Raw genomic sequence first — 19907 nt, 5'->3', positions numbered from 1 at the left:
CATAATTTCTCAGTAATTATTCTGTTTAACATAATACTGTTTCGCTCCTGTGAACCACTGTAAACATAACTCATGTATATTGTAAAAGCCTTTTACGGCGTCTAAATAAATAAATAAAATAAAAATAAAATAAAATAAAATATTTCGACAAAAATTAAAACGAAACACACCAAATGGGATGAATTTAACTCTCATATGGACAAGTTCCTATTAAATTCACCCGCCACCGATATATTTTCCGTCAAAGATGATTATAATAACTTCAAATCAATGCTCATAACTGCAATAAATAAATCAAATCCTCCCCCTAAAACTAAATCTCTCAAAAAACTCCCTCCAACTCCCTGGTGGGATGAGGAATGTTCCAAAGTAGTAAGAATTCGGAAAGCTAAATCTCTTTCCTATCGTTACAATATGACTATGGAGAACTATCTTATATACAAAAATGCTGAATCCAATGCCAAAAGGGTATTGAGGTCAAAAAAAAGATCTGGGTGGTACAACTTCTGCAGTTCAGTATCTCCGAACACTCCAATTTCGGAAGTTTGGTCTATGATCCGAAGATTTAGATCCTCCTTCAGTTCACCATCTCCTCGAGCGTCTCATTCTAAATGGATCGATGAATTTTTGGACAAAATTGCCCCCCCTTCTGTACCTAACTTAGATGAAATAACGCCCATCTATAATACTCCTATGTCTAATCATTGGCTAGACTCTCCGTTCACCTTAATTGAGCTAAAAAATTGTTTATCAACAGTCAAGGACTCATCTCCAGGCAGAGATGGTATACCTTACAGCATAATCAAAAATAGTAATGATAATGTTCTAAATCACTTCTTAAGCATCTTAAATAAAATCTTCCAGACTGGTATAATGCCTGATGACTGGAGTTGTCAAATAATCATCCCTATTTTAAAAACAAACAAATCACCAAATTCTGGATCCAACTACAGGCCAATCGCTCTTTCATCCACCCTCAGTAAACTTTATGAAAAATTAATTAAAAACCGATTAGAATTTTTTGTCGAGAGTAAACAGCTTCTCTCTCCATCTCAATTTGGATTTAGGAAAAAAAAATCCACTCAAGATAACCTTGCCATCATCAGTACTGATATTAATTTATCAATTTCTAAACAGGAAGTTTGTCTTGCCGTCTTTATAGATATAGAAGGCGCCTTTGACAATGTTTCCATCCCAATCTTGAAAAAAAAACTTCTAGGCCTTGGCCTTCCCCCCATGTTTGTTCAATCTATTATTAATCTATTTCTAGATAGAAAAATTTTCATTGAACTTCCAGATATTTTTCCTCAAAGTAGGTCTATTTGGAAGGGTTTACCACAGGGCGATGTATTGTCCCCCTTACTGTATAATATATACACATATGATATGCATGTCGCTATTCCCTAACAAGTAAAAGTTATTGAGTTCGCAGATGACATAGCTTTCTTCTTATCATCCAAAATCATCCCTCTCGCCGTCAAATATCTTAACGAAGCCATGAATGCCCTTTGCACATGGCTCACGTTAAATGGTCTTGAACTTTCAATCCAAAAGACTCAGTGTGTCACCTTCTCAAATCGCCATAAAAACCCCCCCGTTCAAATTTTATTTAAAAATTCTCCAATCCCCAACGCTTCTGAAGTAAAATTTTTGGGAGTAACATTTGATAGGAAACTTAAATGGTCTTCCCATATTAATAATTTAGTTACTAAATGCGAAAAAAATTTAAATATCATCAGATCATTATCTGGCGTTTGGTGGGGTGCTCACCCTACTTGCATTAAGTTGCTTTACAACGCACTTATTCGAAGCCATCTTGACTATGCCTGCCCACTTTTTAGTACTGCCTCAAAAAATGTACTTGATAAATTAGACAAAATTCAATCTAAATCTTTGCGAATTATAACTGGAGCGATGCAATCGTCACCCATCAATTCCCTTCAAGTAGAATGTTCTGATCCTCCTCTTTATTTAAGGCGTCAACTATTTGCTGACAAATTTGTTCTTAAATGTTTAAATTCTAAATGTCATCAGGTTATCCCCAGCGTCTCGTTGTTCATGCACTCAACTCATTCATCTACAATCAGAGCTTCAACTAAACCTCTTCCTGACATCTGTAAAAATTTTAAGTCTCTCTCAGAGCTTCACATTATCCAAAATGATCTACTTCCCTTATACAAATTAAAATATAGTCACATCACCCTATCCCCAACAATAATAGAAGGGATCGGAATCCTTAAAAGCCATTCCAATCTCCCGGCCCGAACTGTCAATAATATGTTCAATGACATTATTTCATCTAAATGGCCCAACTTTTCTCTTTTATTTACTGATGGATCCAAATCTCCCGACTCTCCTAACTGTGGTATAGGTATTAACGTTTACCACAATAATTCTAATGACAGAATATTTCATTCAATTTCAAATCAATTTTCAATATTTTCAGCCGAGTGCATTGCAATAATAGAATCTCTCAAATATATAATCAAAAATAATTTTGAACATTCCCTCGTTCTCTCTGACTCTCTCAGTTCCCTCCAAAAACTTAAATCCAGTCCTCTTCTTCATCCTGATGATCACTTTGTATGCCTTATTCGAGAGATGATAGCCTCCATTCAAAGCTCTGGTAAAACTGTAACTCTGATTTGGATTCCTGGACATGTTGGTGTCATGGGTAATGATATTGCGGATGCCTTGGCAAAACAAGGAGCGTCCAACCCTGTTGTTACCCTCGTAAACCACATTCCCCTATCTGACATTTTTTCCATCATCAAAGATAGATCCCGCAATGTTTGGTCGGAGTATTGGCACATTGCTAGTCAATCCAAGGGAGCCTGCTATGCCTCAATACAAAGGACTATTCCATCAAAACCGTGGTTTCAGCAATTCCCTCATTTTTCCAAAAAAGAAATTTCTTCACTCATTCGAATGAGGATCGGACATTGTTCCGTTCCTTCCCATCTTTTTAAAATTCACGTTGTTGACTCCCCAGATTGTACATTCTGTGGTCTAGAAGTGGGAACTTTAGATCACATATTTGTTGGTTGTCCCTCTCTAAACAAATATCCTCTCTTCTATCAAGCCTTATCTAAAATTGCCTCCCCTCCATTCAACATCTCATCTCTTCTAAGTCTGAACTCGACTCCAATTTTCATTATAATTTTGAAATTTGCCAATTTAAATAAAATTAATATTTAAATTCACCTTTCATTTCTCAATAATTTTAAATGATGGCCAAGAACACCCTTGAAGGGTGAAAGCCAGAAATAATAAGAAAAAAAAAATGCTATACTGAGTCATAGAAAGATTGTTTGCTATTATATTATGTGAACCAAGTCAGAGAGAAAAGCAATAAACCCTAAACTTATTTTTTTAATAAAATCATGTAAATCTTCAATGCAATTTGACTTGAGAGTTCGTTTTAAACAAACAAGGAAGACAAGTAACTCATTTTTTTTAAGTTTTTAATATTTGTAATTTGGTTCTGTGAATTAGATTTTGTTTTATTATGATTTTAATGGTGACCGGATAAATCATCAAAATGATAATTCATCACATTTTAAAAAAGTTATGTAAAGTCATGGAAAGTGATAAAACAAAAACTTTTTTAACTGGGTTAAGTAGGTTAGGTTTGGTTAGGTTAAAAAAAATTTTATTCATCGTTTTTAATGACTTTATATCACTTTATAAATTTGTGTTGAATAATCACTGTGTTGAGTTATCATGGAACCGATTTTAACATAGGTATATACATTTGATAGGTATATACATTTTAATATTTACATTTCAGAAAACAAAATAAATCGCATTTTCATGTAGTAACCTAATTAATTATTTTCCTTGCAAAGCAATTTATTTTATACCAGCTGTACCCCGCCACGCGTTGCTGTCGCTCTGTCTATCTGTGCAGATAGAGAAACAATAACACTTGTTGCTTTTACGTCCACCAGATGGCGCTTGTTATTAAAAAAGTTAGTATTTCCTCTCATAGGTGACATCTATATGATATAGATACACGCGTATTCGAATGCAACGTTGTTTCAAAATTTCAAAGCAATCTTTCTTCAAAACTTTCGGATATTTAATTTTTTTATCAAATGAACATTAACATTTTTATTTATATAGATTAAGATAGGTATATAAAAAGACACGCGTATTCCAATGCAACATTGTGAAATTTCAAAGCAATCGGCGAACTTTCGGAGATGACAAATGAACACTAACATTTTAATTTAGATAGGTATATAAAAAGACACGCGTATTCCAATGCAACATTGTGAAATTTCAAAGCAATCGGCGAACTTTCGGAGATGACAAATGAACACTAACATTTTAATTTAGATAGGTATATAAAAAGACACGCGTATTCCAATGCAACATTGTGAAATTTCAAAGCAATCGGCGAACTTTCGGAGATGACAAATGAACACTAACATTTTAATTTAGATAGGTATATAAAAAGACACGCGTATTCCAATTTAACATTGTGAAATTTCAAAGCAATCGGCGAACTTTCGGAGATGACAAATGAACATTAACATTTTTATTTATATAGATTTTACATTGGTTGCATATTTAACTTGCTCATCGTGTTTTTTTTTAAGTGGGTTTTCTATGTAATTTCACATGATGTGTTTCTCTTGCGTTATGCTTTCTAACTTATTTAATAAATCAAGTTCATGTGCTCTTACCATTGTTACTACAATAAAGAATATGTATATTAATTATGCATGTAATGGCCCAATAGGACGCAAATAATAATAATAAAATGAAAAATTTTAACACTTCATTTTTTAAATTAAGCAATCAAAATTGTCTTAGAATAATAACATATGACGTATAATCTAATATGATGTCTAATACCCTATTCATCATCTTTTGGAAAGTTGTAAATATGCACTTGGATCATACATTTACGTTTAAAATTTTACTAGTAACAATTGATTAAATTTCTAGAATATTATGCCAAGATATATAGGAAAATCGTCATAACCTACGAAATTTTCTTTCATTGTTCTTGTCGTTTAACACCGCCAATATTAGACCACGGAAGTTTGTTATCATGACAAATGAGTTTCCTATATTATATTAAATTGTTATTTGCCCTATTTACGTTAAGAGCTTGCAACACTGGTCATTTGTCAGCTGTATTATCGTTGGCAACTCTGTGAAAGCATTTTTTCTTTTAGCACCTCGTCCCACGGGTCGGTAAGCAATTGACATAAACCGAATGCTGCAAGACCCTGCGCAGAAAATTAAATTCGCTTTAGTAAGGGAACGGTCTGCAGCGCAGTTCAGTGTGGAACTTTTCTGCGCAGGGTCTTACGGCGTTCGGTTTATGTCGATGGCTTACCGACTGTGATCTCGGTAAGCAATCGACATACACCAAATGCTCTAAGACCCTGCGCAGCAAAGTTCCACACTGAACTGCGCGTGGTTAACTTACTATAATGAATTTATTTGTCTGCGCATATGTTATAGCACTCGGTTTATGTCGATTGTTTACCGACCCGTGGGCTTACTCCGTCAGTAGGATTAGGTTCCACGGCGGATCGTTTCAGAGCTTCCGAAACATATTCGACTCACCGTCAGCCGTCCTCTTTACAGATTTTTTCTCGAACGGTCCTCCCTACCCTCTAGAAAACTTTAAGACTTGCCCCCCCCCGTTACACCTGAGACCACCATCGCCCCACGCCCCCTATGGACCCCATAAAAGACCCATCAAGGGAAGTTTGTAAGCAAATGTTCTATTTTTTTTTAAATCCTACTTGTGACAACAATTTACTGCCGCGGGAAATAGTGAATTTGGGGCTTTTCCGTGAGATTTCTTCCATAGGCATTTTTTTTCCTAAAACAAATTCATCGATAGACATTCTTCCATTGGAGCACATCTGGAACCTCTCACATCTATATCACAGATTAATGACAGCAGATACCAATAAAAAACGCAATAGGGAAATAGACCACTGGTGTTAAAAATAGCGATGAAAGCGGTCAATTTCTGAAAAGCTTTGACACAATCACAAATATCTTAAATCCAACTCGTTCCCGCTGGGTATAGCGTACCGCAGAATATATTCTGGCACGTTGCCAGCAAACACGAGCTTATCTTTTGGAATGCTCTGGACTCCAAGCTGGAGATTCGTGACTCTTCGATTCCTCATTTGACTGGAGAAGGATTGCAAAAGCTGATATAATATGGGCGACCAGAATTAGCTGCATCAAACGGCCACCGACTAACGTCTCTAAAATCACTCGAGAGTTTGTACCCTTCGAAGAACAGCTTAGGTACTTGTTTATTTTCTGCTCTAATTAATGGCATAGTTAATTTTATGAACCGTGTGTGTGTAACAATTAATTGCATTGCGTCTTGACAGTTAATGCTAGTACTTTTCATACCCATGTACTTACTTATTACTACTGAATGCGGTAGTCGCCATTAAAATGTTATTGGAAGAAGCGAGACTAGCTGCCAGCGGTCCATGAAGGAGTTATGATATCAACCCAAATAAATAGCAGTGAGATTTGGAATCTGAAGGACGAAAACCGACTGAATACGGTGGAAATTATATTCCTGAGGCGCATGTGAAGATCCGAAAAAATAATGCAAGACCGAAAGAAGCATAATGAAAAGGAATGAAATAAGTGTAGGGAGTATTTGAGCCGAGTTATGTCAAAAGTTGGAATGTTTCGATTGTTGGTGCATGGGTGTGTTAGTCATGTGAAATATTCCTGCGTAATGTATAACATTATTCAAGTCCAATAAACTTTTAATTTTCAAAATCGGAACTACTTACCTATAGCACACCAGACAAGCGATAATTTAGTTACCAAATTATTTTATGAATTCATAATTCTTTATTCGAAATGCGTATTGTTTTGTTTACTGAGACAATGGGCGTGGTTTCACCGAATTGGGTTCAGTGGACATACTTTCTCATAATCGGAGCCATAAATAAACCACTCACTAGATCGATAACTTCGGGCTTTTTGTACGAAACAAATTGGTCCTAAAAAAACATAGATATGCCAATATATACACAGGAAAATTCGGAGCCTACTTATTATAATTTACACCAATGAAAAACTCTGAAAGTTTATTCCAGTCTTGCAGAGTTTTTCATTGGTGGATATAGTTAGGCAATCATGTGACGTCACAATATTTCGGTTCCAATTTTCGATCGGAGTTATACCTCCCTGATCGGTGCTACATTTTGTTGGATAAGTATGAATTCAAACTGTCTTGAATTTTTATAATACATCGGATATAAGTCGAAATTTTTCAAGTTTACTGACATTCGACATGTAAACTTACTCTTTTAAAAGGCAATGATGCTTAGGTTAATATTTGTTTTATAAATTCTTTCATATTCACAAATCCTACAATTATAATATTCCGTCATTTTTCATGGATCTGCGATGGTCAGGTCTGGTTTGGAATGTTAGAATGATATTTATTATTGGAATAAGAAAATAATATGTATAAGACAATGTAAATTAATCAATAGGTTTGCCACACGTACACTTGTTTACGTCCCCAGTTTGCCTTTGAAAAACGCAAAATCATTCAAATTATTACAATTTTTTGTATGAAAATTTAATGGTATTCTGTATTCCAGCGAATTCCAATTAATTAAAAAGTAACTACGCAATATTTTTTCATCGAAAATTCTGGCAATGGCTATTAAATATCCTCGAGAGAAAAATAAACACAAGCGAAACTTATTAAATTAGGCGTGTACCTATAGTTTTTTCCAGGTGGATATCACATAACCTACAAATGAATACAAAATGATTTTTATTAGTGTTTTTCACAACATTTTATGATAACAAAAAAACAATATGTACATTATGTTCAATTAGTGTCGCTGTATGAGACCACTTATCAGAAATTGAAACATTGCTTGAAATTGCTTTAGTATGTCTAATAACCTCACCAGAATAGACAGGTGGGTTCTTCAACCTTCTTTCCTTTCACCACTAAATCCTTCCACATATCTGTAGCTGGGATCCAAGATGATTGCAAGATTCTTCCCGAACTGAATGCAATCTGGATAGTGTCTTGGATAAATAAAACCACTTTTATTTTAATGTGCGACATCTATCGACTTTTCTGCAAGTCTAGGATGAATATTTATAACTTAATGGGTAAAACTCACAGACATAGGAATTAATAGACGAGAAGATAATGGCGAGGGGTAAAATCAACTGTTGAAGAACGAAGGGAGTGAAGCTGACTGTGATTCGTCAATAAATCAATCTGACAGTAAATAGGCATCTCGCATTATAATATCACCATTTACTTCTTAAAAGTAAAATCTGCTTTTGAATGAATAGACATTTTTACATGGGAGCGCAAATTACTCGCCACGTTATGAACAAATTTGCGAAGTCCAAATTCGGCAAAAAAAATCGGTTCTATTTTCAGAGTCGAATATTTCGTTTAAGTATTTAGTTAAGACACTTTTATAAATGTTCATAATTTACTTCCCAGCAACCAACCAGCTTTGTGTTTCGCGTCCAGACGTTTCTCGATGTGATAGTAACAACTGATTCATATTATACGATGTGAATAATATTCAATAATATGAATAATATAATAATATGAAGCATATTATGCTTAAAATAATGCTTATATATGGAATTTAATACGACAATTGGGTTTATTCTCTTTTTCACATCTATTTTTACAAGTTTTCATAGTACAAATCAACATTTTGCCGTGTTATTTCGTAAAATGAACCGATGATGCCTCGACCATAGTTCGCACAAGAATGATGACGTCACGTTTTCAAATTTCACTTGAGGCCATACGCGAGCACAGCCGGCTCCAATGGATCCGGTATGGGGAGTGGGGATAATACGCTTTTAATCACTTAGGGCAGGTCTACTAATATTCATATGTCTATGGTAAAACTTCAAATTGTAACATGTAATCATTGAAGACAATATTAGCGATTCTCAAACAAATCAGACTCTCAATGAAATTTACCACTTTTAAAACCAGGGATACTATTTTTTACATTTCCAGAATCTTACCCCTCAGAAGTGTGACAATTAAAAAAAACATGATTATCTGAGAGGTGTCTTTTTGAATAGGCACCCCAGGCGCAAAACACCTTATCCCGGCTCTAGGTAGAGGTAAGTACCTACCCACCCATTTACTTGGATTTTACTCGATAACTGCATGCCCAAATAATATACAATTTGCACAGAGAACGCAGTTCATTTTCGACGAAATTTATAAAGTAGGTACCTAAATGTAGGCATGCATCGCAATTTTTTTTGTACCTACCTGTAAACTTATTATTTCGTTCACCGTTTACAGTATTTATTTGTTCGGTGTTTAAATTATTCCATAAATCTCCAATTCAAAAATAGAACATAAATGACATTACACGTCCATATACATCAGCATATGAAAGCTTTGGATGATAATTTCACTTACCGTTATAGCTTTCTTAATTTAACGATTTCTGGAGCATAGCCAACCACAACATAAATCCAAACAATTTAAAGGAGCACTTTAATTAAGTAGTTTATGTCGATTTGAAGGATAGCTTTTATTGGTATGGAAACGTTTTAGTACAATTAAATTCTTGAATCAGTGAAGCATTAACGTGCCGTGACTTTTCTTGCCATTTATGATAATAGAGCATACGTAAGGTCCCTCTTCATTCAAGTGATGAGTCAACATTTTGGAGGAGGCCCACCACTTCCCCGCCCTGTTTTAGGTACTGATGGTACCCCTTCAGAGCTCTCGCAAGGACGCTAATTTTTTAAAAAACGAATCTACATTTAAAATTTCAAAACAAGACCTCCAAAATGTCCATGCATACGATGTTATTCGCAGTATGCAAGTGCTGTGTTTTAATAATTTTAGTAAGTTCTATTCTACTTGGTTAATATAATAAAAACACATTTACAAAATGTCAACAATAGGTAGAGAAGAATTAAAATAATACACAGCCACCTACAAAGAGAACAAAAAAGAAAAATGGTAAAGTATGCGCCTCTTTCTGTGGTGAAGGGGGTGTCGATACCCACTAACAGGCAGACCTAGGGAGAGAAAGCTGGGCGTTGGATTGGCTTCACGAGAATCAGGTTCCGCGCCCCTAAGCCAGGAAACCGGTTGTGCCTCGACGAGAAGTGTGAGTTGGGGTTGGGAATATCCCGAAGACCATGAGGAGAAAGCGTCGGAATACCTGGAGGCAGGGCGGAAGGTTGCCGATCCACGTTCGGCCCATCCTCAGTCCAGTTCCTGACCTCAGGGGAGGCGCTGCGAGCAGACGATGACACAGATCCCTCATCGTGATTTGATCTTGAAGTTTGATATGCACGGACGAGGTCTTCTGTCACCCCAGAGTTGGGGTACGCCGGACTGACACAAGAAAAATATAAGTTCAGTGCTACTACCAGCAAGCAGGTCACTCTATAGTAGAAAAGAAAGAACAAGATACAAAGCAGTGTATAAAAATAAAAGAAAATCTTAAAAAAATTATAAGCAGAATCAGTCTGTTACAAAATATCCAAAATAACCTGCAATAAGAGATAGAAAGTAAACATTAGATGCAAATAATAAACATTAGTATAATCAGGAACAGAAAATTTGTAGAATGCTAATTAATACAGTAAATAAACAGAAAGAAAAAGAAAAAAAAAACAGTTATAAATATGTACATGAAAACAATTGTCTCGTAGTCCATTGTGTCCAGGAGCAACACCTGGCGTTAAAGCTATCGATTTTAGTCTAGTACTCGACTCTAAGATCAGACCATCTCTCAACCCAGATCTTTGTATACTTCCTCAGACACTCAAAATTCACTTTGTTCGAGACGAGATCGGAGTTCCAAACCGGTCTCGTTGTTACTTTCAAACCGGCCAATAATTCATCTCTTGCATCCATCATAATCTCACAGTGCCACAAAATGTGCTCAGCGGTTTGATCAGAACTACCACACGCGCAGTTTGGATGTGGGGACAGGGAGAGTCTATGTAGTCTCCCCCTGAACTCACCATGTCCTGACAAAATTTGGGTCATGTGATGATCCAATTTAATGTGGGCTCCTTCCATTCTGATTTTAACTGATGGGAAGAAGGAGAAAGTCCATCTTCCCATATTCGACCTATCCCAGCGAGATTGCCACTCGTTGAGTGACAAATCACTCATTTGTCTAAGCAGTCCAGGAAGAGTCCCGACACCGCCTGGCGTAAGAGTTACGCCGAGATGGGTAGCGGGGAGTCCCCTGGTCAACTTTTTCTTCGTTAAAACCTCCCTAATTTCTAGATCGATTGGCAAAATACCGGCCAACACGGGCAAAGCGTCTGAAGCAACGGTTCTATAAGCACCGGAGAGCGCCAGCAAGGGGGTTCGCTGACCCCTCTTGAGAGCCGAGAGTATAAGCGAATTCCCCAAACGGTGCTCCCACACAGAGGCAGCATACGAGACTTGCGCCACGTATGTACCCCTATAAAGTAGTCGCAGCGCTGGGGATCGCAACCCCCACTCAGCTGTAGAGATTCTTCTCAGTTTCAAGAAGAGGGCCTGGGCCTTGCTGGAGACCTCTTTAACATGAGTTAAAAAGGAAGACGATCGATCTAGTGTTACACCAAGATATTTGACAGAGTCTGCAAATTGAATAGTGGAGGCTCCCATTCTGATGAAAGGATTTCTTCCTCTACTGAGGGTGCCTTTCATCAAGAGTCCCACGGTCTTTTGGGGGGCAAAGTTCAACTTGTTCCTCTCACCCCAACTGAGGATTGCTCGCAAACCTTCTTCAGCCTTTCTTTCCACTTCCCTTCTGCTGTCCCCCGAGACCAGATACAACTTATCATCAGCGTAGTCGACCGATGTGCATCCTTCAGGAAAGGGTAACCTGGAGGAGTCATCAAAATTTATATTCCAATATTTAGGTGCCAATATGGAGCCTTGTGGGCATCCCTTATCAACCTTACGCACTATTTTCTGATCACCATAAACGATCTCTATTGTGCGATCATTTAAGTAATCGCAGTTGATTTTAAAAAGGTCTGGTGGGCAGCCTCTATTTTTAATTTTGGTGATCAACATCGGCCACCACGCGTGATCGAAGGCACCAGTTATATCTAAGAAGATTCCAATGACATACTTCTTTGGACAGACCTTCACCCATTCAAGCGCATACATAATGGCGTGCTCGGTAGATTTCCCAGGGACGAAGCCAAATTGTCGCTCACATGCTGGTGAAAGATATTGCTGCAACCTGTTATTTATTAGTGTTTCCAAAATTTTGCTGAAAACAGGCAAAAGGGTGATTGGACGGTAGGCCTTCACGTCCGTCCTGAGTTTGTCGTTTCCCTTTGGGATAATCTTGAGCACACCTCTCTTCCATTCCGTAGGGAAAACTCCTCTACGCAGACATGTTTCCATAACCTGGAACAACTCTTCCTTGGCATGGATCCAGACGTTCTTCGCTATTATACCATTAAGACGATCGTGCCCTGGTGCCTTCTTCGGACCCAAACCCTTAATTATAACATCAATTTCAGCCTTAGTTACTTTTAGCGTTCTATCCTCACTGGCGAGGATCCTAGGTTGAAGCCGTGACAGAGCTCTTATCTGTTTGTGGTGGTCGTTTTCCCCGATTACTGAGTCTAATGGAACTAATTTATCCAACAAGGTGTTTAGTGTGCTGGTCACATCGGTACTCTCAGAGTTCCCAGAGGGATTATCCGATATGACGCTAGTCAAATACCGGTCAGAACCTTTTCCCGTTTTTTCGATTGCGCTGTGGATTTCCCACGGGTTGGCGTTACCCACTTGTTTTACCCAATTGTGCCATGCAGTTCGTTTTGCCGAGAGGATAGATAATTTGAAAGCTTTCCTGGCCCTACTGACACGAGTCTTAAGAGATGTGAGCATCTCTTGCGTGCCACCAGTCCTCTTTAGGGATCCAAGTGCCCTAAAAGCCCTCTTATAGTCCCCCTTCAGCAAAGTCAACTCACTCGACCACCACGGCGTTCTAATAGCGGTTTTTGGGTTTGATCTTCCCAAAGACCGTTCAGCAGCTGACACAACGGCTGCGTTAAAGTAATTCCCCAAATTATCCGGATCGTTTGCTGCTACGTTGTGAAATCCCCTTAGAGTGTCACGTAGAGCCTCCCCAAAGTTATCCCAATTCGCCCCTGTGGTTTTGAAGTTCCAGGAGGTTTTCGGAGCATGGGTCTTCTGGACCCCCACAGCAAAAGTAATTAGTCTATGATCGGAGACAATTGCGCTATCATGGACCTTCCAGTTTGACATCCTGGTCGCAACTGATCCAGAGCAAAGAGTTAGATCTATGTTGCTCTCCCCATGTATGTTTGCGAATGTGGTTAAGTGACAGTTTTCATTTAATAGTAATAGACCTTGCGCAGCAATTAGATCCTCAACGGCGTCTGATCGTTCCGTTCTATGATTATTATCGTCAAACCACATTGGGGAGCGAGCATTAAAGTCACCTCCAATAACTATGTTACGGCCTTTAAGCGCGTTAAGGGCGCGCGTCAAGCTCAGAATGTGTGGTCCGACAGGGTTGCTATATTTAAAGTAGACTGAGATTAAAATAATCTCTATCTGGCCAAAATTAGTAGATACACAGGTTTGGTATTCGTTCGACAGGCCAACCAGGAGGAGGGGGCTGATCAATGTGGTATTGACCAGGACACCCGCCCCCGGTGATCTGCCTACTTCAAGCACCGCCCCTGGATGACTTACTGGTGTTCTCCCTTGCCAGGTGTATTGCTCCTGGATGAGCATAAGGTCGATTTTCAGGTCGGACATGACCTTCAGCGCCTCGAGCGTAGCTGCCCGAGATCTCTGGAGGTTGATCTGACCTATGGTAAAGAGAGGGTTAACGGCCATAATCAGTCATTCTGACCTGAGCGTTTATGGCAGCCAACTGGGCCGGGCATTGTCTGTCACCTGTTGTGTGGTTGGACGGCTTCTTGAAACGGCTACAAGTAGCACAGACAGCCGCTTTGCCTTTGTTGGGGCAGACTTCGAAATCATGTCCAGTTGTTGCACAATGTCTGCAGATGGCAGCTTCCTGTGTACAAACCTTCGAAATATGACCATACAAATGGCATTTGAAGCATCTAGTGGCTCCAACGAAATCTCTAACCCTACAAGAATTCCAACCAAGGAAACAATGGCCACTGTCGATTAGAATTTTCCTGGCCTCGGGATGGCAGGTTAAGATCATGTTCATATACGGCCCGTCCCTCTTTCCGAAGAGCGAGACTCGTCGCATGGTCCTTATGTGATCTTCCTTGGTGAGGCTACCTTTATCTGAAATGTTATTAGTATAAATTTCCTCAAAAAGGGCCACGTCTGAGCTTGCTTCTCCTCTTGGGACGTCATACAAAACGATTTTGGGTAATCTGCCTTGGGGGGAGATCATCTTAATTCCTTGGGCGCTTAGTTTTTCTTCAGCCTTTTTGATGTTATCTAGACCTCCAAGAGAGGTGGTCTGTAAGGCCAGGCCAGCTCCCTTTATCTTACGAGTGCGCACCACTTGAAAGCCGTCCTTTTTAGGATCTAGAATTTCTGTGAGCGCTTTCTGTAGTTGTTCAGAAGTTTTACCCTCCGCGATCGAAGGGTAAAACAGCACCGTAGGTTGTTTTTGAGGTGTTGGTCGCTCTAACCCATTAAGTACAATGGTCTGTGATGCTGGGGCTCCCGAGGCTACACTGACATAACTCCTTCTTTGTGGTACAGTGACAGGCGGTTGTACTATGATTTTGTCCATTTTATCTGACATCTTTTGTTGAGCTTCCAAAAGTTCCTCAATGGTTGCACCTCTCGTTTTTACTTTTGTAAGTTCAATCGTCATGGAGGTCAAATCCGTCATGAGTGCATCTACCAAGGTGGTAATTTCCGTTTTGTCGGTTTTATTTAATCTATTGCTGCCATCATTAATAATTCTAACAATCCTCATCAGTTTTTCCATAGAGGGGATAATCCGTTCTTGTTCGCTATTAGGTGAATCATTAATTCTGGCACGTTTCCTATTTTCCTGGTTAGGTGAGTTTTCGATCGAAACTATGGTAGGGTTTGGTTGGTCATCAAGTAGCACGACTTGCTTGTCGCCTTTGTCTCTTTTATCACTCTTATTTTTTTTTCGTGGTTTCTTGTTTTTTTTATTGACAAATTCCATGAATTCTTTGATATTGTGAGTGGATATGGTTCCAGTAGACGTACCAGGTTGTTCTGAACCTGCGACATGCTTGTCACCATTGTCTTTATCATCCATTTTGTTCTTTCCAGAAATGAATTCCATAAACTGACTCAAACTGAGCTCCGCTTCTTCATCGCTTGAAATTTCATTCGTTGAGGACATTGTTTTCGAAAATTTGGGGAAAAATTTCCCTAAAAAAGGGAGAAATTTTTTCACTAGAAATCACATAAAATGTTCAAATACTTAATATCATTAAGCGAAAATATATTTACTAAATATGATAAATGGAAGCACCAAAAAAAAATATATATATATATATTTATTAAAATTAATTAAATAACTAAAGAGAGCCTGTCTAGTTCACTGGTTTCTGTGGAGAAAAAAAACATGGCCGGCGCCAAAAATGTCGAGTAATTAAAATCTTAAAAATAAGATTAAGTGTACAATCACTACACCGAACTGGGTATGGGGGGTGTCAAACGACGCAGGAAAATTTCCCGGGTCCGGATGACCGTAGTCACAAGTTAAAAAGAGCACTTAAAGGTAATTAAATTATTTAAAAAAAAAACAGTTTTAACACAAGTGTGATGAATTGTCATTGTGATGAATTGTCTGAAACACTCAACACAATAAAAACAACACTGAAATTGTATTAAGAGGATCACACGCAGATTCTACCTGCGTAGATTTTGACGGCGCACTTTTTAGTGTTATATTTGTCTCTCTAACACTATTATTACTAAAGTTATTACACTATTTATATTCGTATATCACAAGGATTATATTAGGCCCTCTATTTTTGAGGACTTAAATTGTTGATAAAATGCACAATTGTTGAATCGGTTTTCAAATATTTTTTTCCTATGCGTACCCGGGAAAAACGCGCACACAAGGGTTACCCTTAGGGGAACCTAAGGGATACGGGGGCACTTGGATGGCACCCAAACGGGAAGTTTGAATGCCAAATTGTTACTTTGAAAACTAAAAATACTAAAAAAGCACGGTTTATACACTTAAGAGAACTGAAAAAAAGCACAAGGCTTTAAGCCCGTCACTTATAATCCCGGTAACACACTTTTTTGTTCGATTTGCACGATATTAATGTTTTTTATGAGAAATATGGCGCTGAGCGAGAGAAAGTTTGACAGATCTGCTCAAAGGCGAGAACTGAACTGAAATGAGTCAACAGTACCCACCACTCTAAATCATTTGCACATTCTTTCACAGTTCAAGCAAAATAACTTTGGAACTACCACCATAATGTTTAATTTCCGCCAACTTTTATTATTTTCCTTGCCCTTCACCAATCCTCACCCATTTTTACTAATGTTTCTTTTAACATTCACACCATGCAGTGAATTTTTTAAATTCTCATCAATACCATCGTACTGTGTAAAAAATATATGGTTGTTTAAGTAGGTACCTACGTAAAAGGTGTAGGTACCTACTTAAATAATGCAAATCAGACAAAATGTTTTTCTAAAGATTCCATAATTTATTTTCCATTAAAAATAAAATCAATTTGAATAAAGAACAGAAATGTTTCGTAGACTTAAATGCCACTCAAAAACTTTTTGCAATGGAAGCTCATAAAGAAAGTCGTGGCACGCCCCTGCTAGAAAACAGTTTTATTTTTGACCGAAGGACATGAACATGTTCGAGTGGCTGTCGGAAAAAAAAACCTAAACATAGGAACAAGGAAAATAAGTAGTTGTGTTTTATCAGCGTTTTGAAATTATACCTAACTAGCTGACGTGTACACTACATGACGTGTACGCTTCATGGGGTAAGGTAAGTGTATAGCGCAGCACGAGGTATTTTTTTAACACCTTGGGAAGGGTTAATACGGATTTGTGACGTGGCTAAACCAGCGGCAGGAAAGTTTCGAAAGATACAGAGTAGGCCACCAGGTCTTGGTGGCGGAATACCCTCTACACAGCATCCCCTAAGATGACATAAGCCTTGAGGGTAATTATTATGTAAAAAAAGGTACAGGTTAGATACAAAAATGATTGATCAAATGTTTGCCAAAAATATATATATTTTCGAAATGTGCATCCACAGTGATGATTTTGCGGAACGAATTAGACCTCATTCATCCTTTCTTGGGATTATTGAAGAAAAAATGCGTAATAATATCTGGCCCCTAATACTAAAAACGACGATAATAATTATAGCGCTTCTTTTGTGAAAAAAATACAAATGGCGTTATATGTATGTATGTACAAGTCACTAGACTCGAGACAAATATGTAGGTAAAATACCTATGTAACTATTATATAAATATGTTTTGTTTGCTAAGCTAAAAAAGCCTAAAATATAAATTTTATTCACTGTCGTACGTTTGATTTCATAATATAATTAATATAGTATTCTATTTTAACATACTTGTTTTGTTAATTTTCCGACAAGCATCAAATTTGCAAGGCTTTTATGCTCCCTTGTTTTCTTGTTATTTTTTTTTAATGGCATTCTCTAAAATTTTTTCTCACCTACAGCACATCAATCTACGTAATATCTTACTTTGCGTTATCGTTCATATTGGAAACCACTCCCAACCCGAACTGTCGACTTCTACATAGAAGCCAACAACCACCAAATAATGCTTTACATTACCTACAAAAGCTCCCCAGAACTGCATAAAAAGTACCATTCTAGATCACGGACAGATCGCCGAGCCATAATAAATGGTTATTCATTGTGTCTTTTGGCCCTTGTTTTGCTATCCAATGTTTGTCGATTGAAAAACCTGTAAACCAAAGCAGCAAGGGAAAAGAAAAGAGAGATGTCGAGGAATAAAACGACTAAAGCACTCACCTATATCCGAGGCAACTCTCCGTTGCCATCTTTCGGAGAATACCGAGGCTGTTTTTTTATCCTCTTCTTTATACAAGAACGAAACTTTCGACCTGAATAAAGCAACTGTCACAAAACTAAAAAGTAAATTTAAAACACTTTACAAAAAAGTATCACGCTACAGTTGAGAAGAAAAGATTTAAACACGTTTATTTATTAAAGATGAAAGCTGGCGTGAGATATTGATCTTTTGCGGACCGACCCAAGAACAACCCGACTTGCAAACAACAGGTAAGCATTTAAGCACATAGTAACAAAAAATACGCATTATTCTGCCTACTTAAGCATGATTAGAGCGATGTTAAAACATTTTTGCTCGTTAGTATTTTTACTCCGTGATTTCAGGCTGTTGACCGCGGCTCGCGATCTCAGAGCGTCGAACAAACGAACGAGTCTGTGTAGTCACTGTAGTCTAGTCAGTATTCAGCGTTCAGTATTCTAGCGATCGTCGAGTCGCGTGTGTATTTTGACGCTGTTATTTTGGTGTGCATAACGCCGGTTAAAGTTCTGTTTTAACCACCGACTTAGTGGTTGGGCTAATTAAATTGCTAATAATTCCGCTATAAAGTAAGGGAACTGTTGCTTCCGATGTAATTGCAATGTGCATTCGACACCGATGCACTGGGCTGACCGTTGCATTTCACGAGTGCAGTTTGCTCGTATCAGATTCTGCGGTTTTACGAATCTGATGCACTCTTGGATCTTGGATGTATCATTGTAGTCATAATTAGTGGTGGAATCGAGGATTGAGATACAAGTATTAATTCATCTTGTGACAAATCTTCATTCTTATATTTTTATCTGATGAATTTGTGATTTGAACTTGTGTTATTTAACTAATTTTACTTGTGGCATTTATAATATAATAAAATAAATAGCTGTATTTAATTACATTATAATATATTTCTATTTACAAGACAAGCCTTAACTATATTATGTAGATGTAACGTAGAAACTTGGATAAATGGTTGTGTTGAGATCTGTGCATTTTTAAAGCTCGTAAAAGTTTATGTACATCAATACAATTGAGTGGGAAAAAGTACATAGTAAACAAAATAGGTGCGTACCAATTTGTTAAAAAAATCTCAGAGGATATACTGTCATTTATCACTATTTCTATAAACTTGTGGAGAGAATCTTTTAAATAGTGCAATTAATTTGTAAAATTGAGAAAATTTTAATATAGCTTGACAAGTAGATGTCACAAGAAATTTCAGTGCAAATAGTATATTTTGACAAGTTGACAGTAACTTGTGCAGTGTTTGTCACACATATTTACGATAAACGTGTGTTTCTGACAGTAGGTAACTACTAATATAATATTTTTTCTTATCATTAGATCTTCATCAAACAATTTGTTTTATGATATGCATGTAGCAGTGACATTAAACATGTGAGTTTTATGATTGCATATTATGCAAAGAACAACTATTGCACGTTGCAGCCAATTGTGTCGGTGACAAGAGCGCTTCTTGATGCAGTGACAACAACAGTGACTGGTGACAAGTGACAAGTTCAAGTGACATCTGAGAAGACTGGACCCATAAATGGATCCCTTTCTTGGAACTACAAGAACGAAGGAGCTACATCGAACCAGTAACAATAACAGACGATCTTAGGAATCAATTATTGGTAAACCATTTTCTATTATAATTACAAATTGCTAGCTGAAAAATTGATATAAATGTTGGCTTGGTAAGCTTCTATTTCTTTGACACTTTCTTTTTCCGATTTCTTACCCCGAAAACATCAAAATTTAAAAAAAAAGTTTAATAATTCGATTGTGTTTGACTCCAACCCTTTAGGGCGGGTTGTTTCACAGAATTTGAACGAAAGGAATTTGTTCAAGGAAAG

General features: G+C 37.6%; 1 protein-coding gene across 8 annotated transcripts in view; it reads left to right on the top strand.

The window, feature by feature from the left end:
- The first annotated feature begins 18468 nt into the window (after positions 1–18468).
- Positions 18469–19907, top strand: part of LOC149417587 (uncharacterized) — a 201898-nt gene continuing 200459 nt past the window's right edge. For 4 of the 8 annotated variants that reach the window (XM_089640428.1, XM_089640426.1, XM_089640427.1 and 1 more), the window contains exons 1-2: positions 18502–18810; positions 19393–19685. The gene's annotated coding sequence lies outside the window, so the exon portion shown is untranslated. Of the gene's footprint in view, positions 18811–19392; positions 19686–19907 lie in introns of all 8 variants that reach the window. The other 4 variants (XM_089640424.1, XM_089640422.1, XM_089640423.1 and 1 more) reach the window with 4 other exon arrangements.

The sequence above is a fragment of the Hesperophylax consimilis genome, chromosome 15 (genome assembly GCF_061612785.1).
Source record: "Hesperophylax consimilis isolate HC1 chromosome 15, BYU_Hcon_1.0, whole genome shotgun sequence".
In the NCBI taxonomy this organism is placed as follows: Eukaryota; Metazoa; Arthropoda; class Insecta; order Trichoptera; family Limnephilidae; genus Hesperophylax; species Hesperophylax consimilis.
Note: the sequence above shows the minus strand (reverse complement) of the source record. Positions and strands in the feature narration are given on the sequence as shown.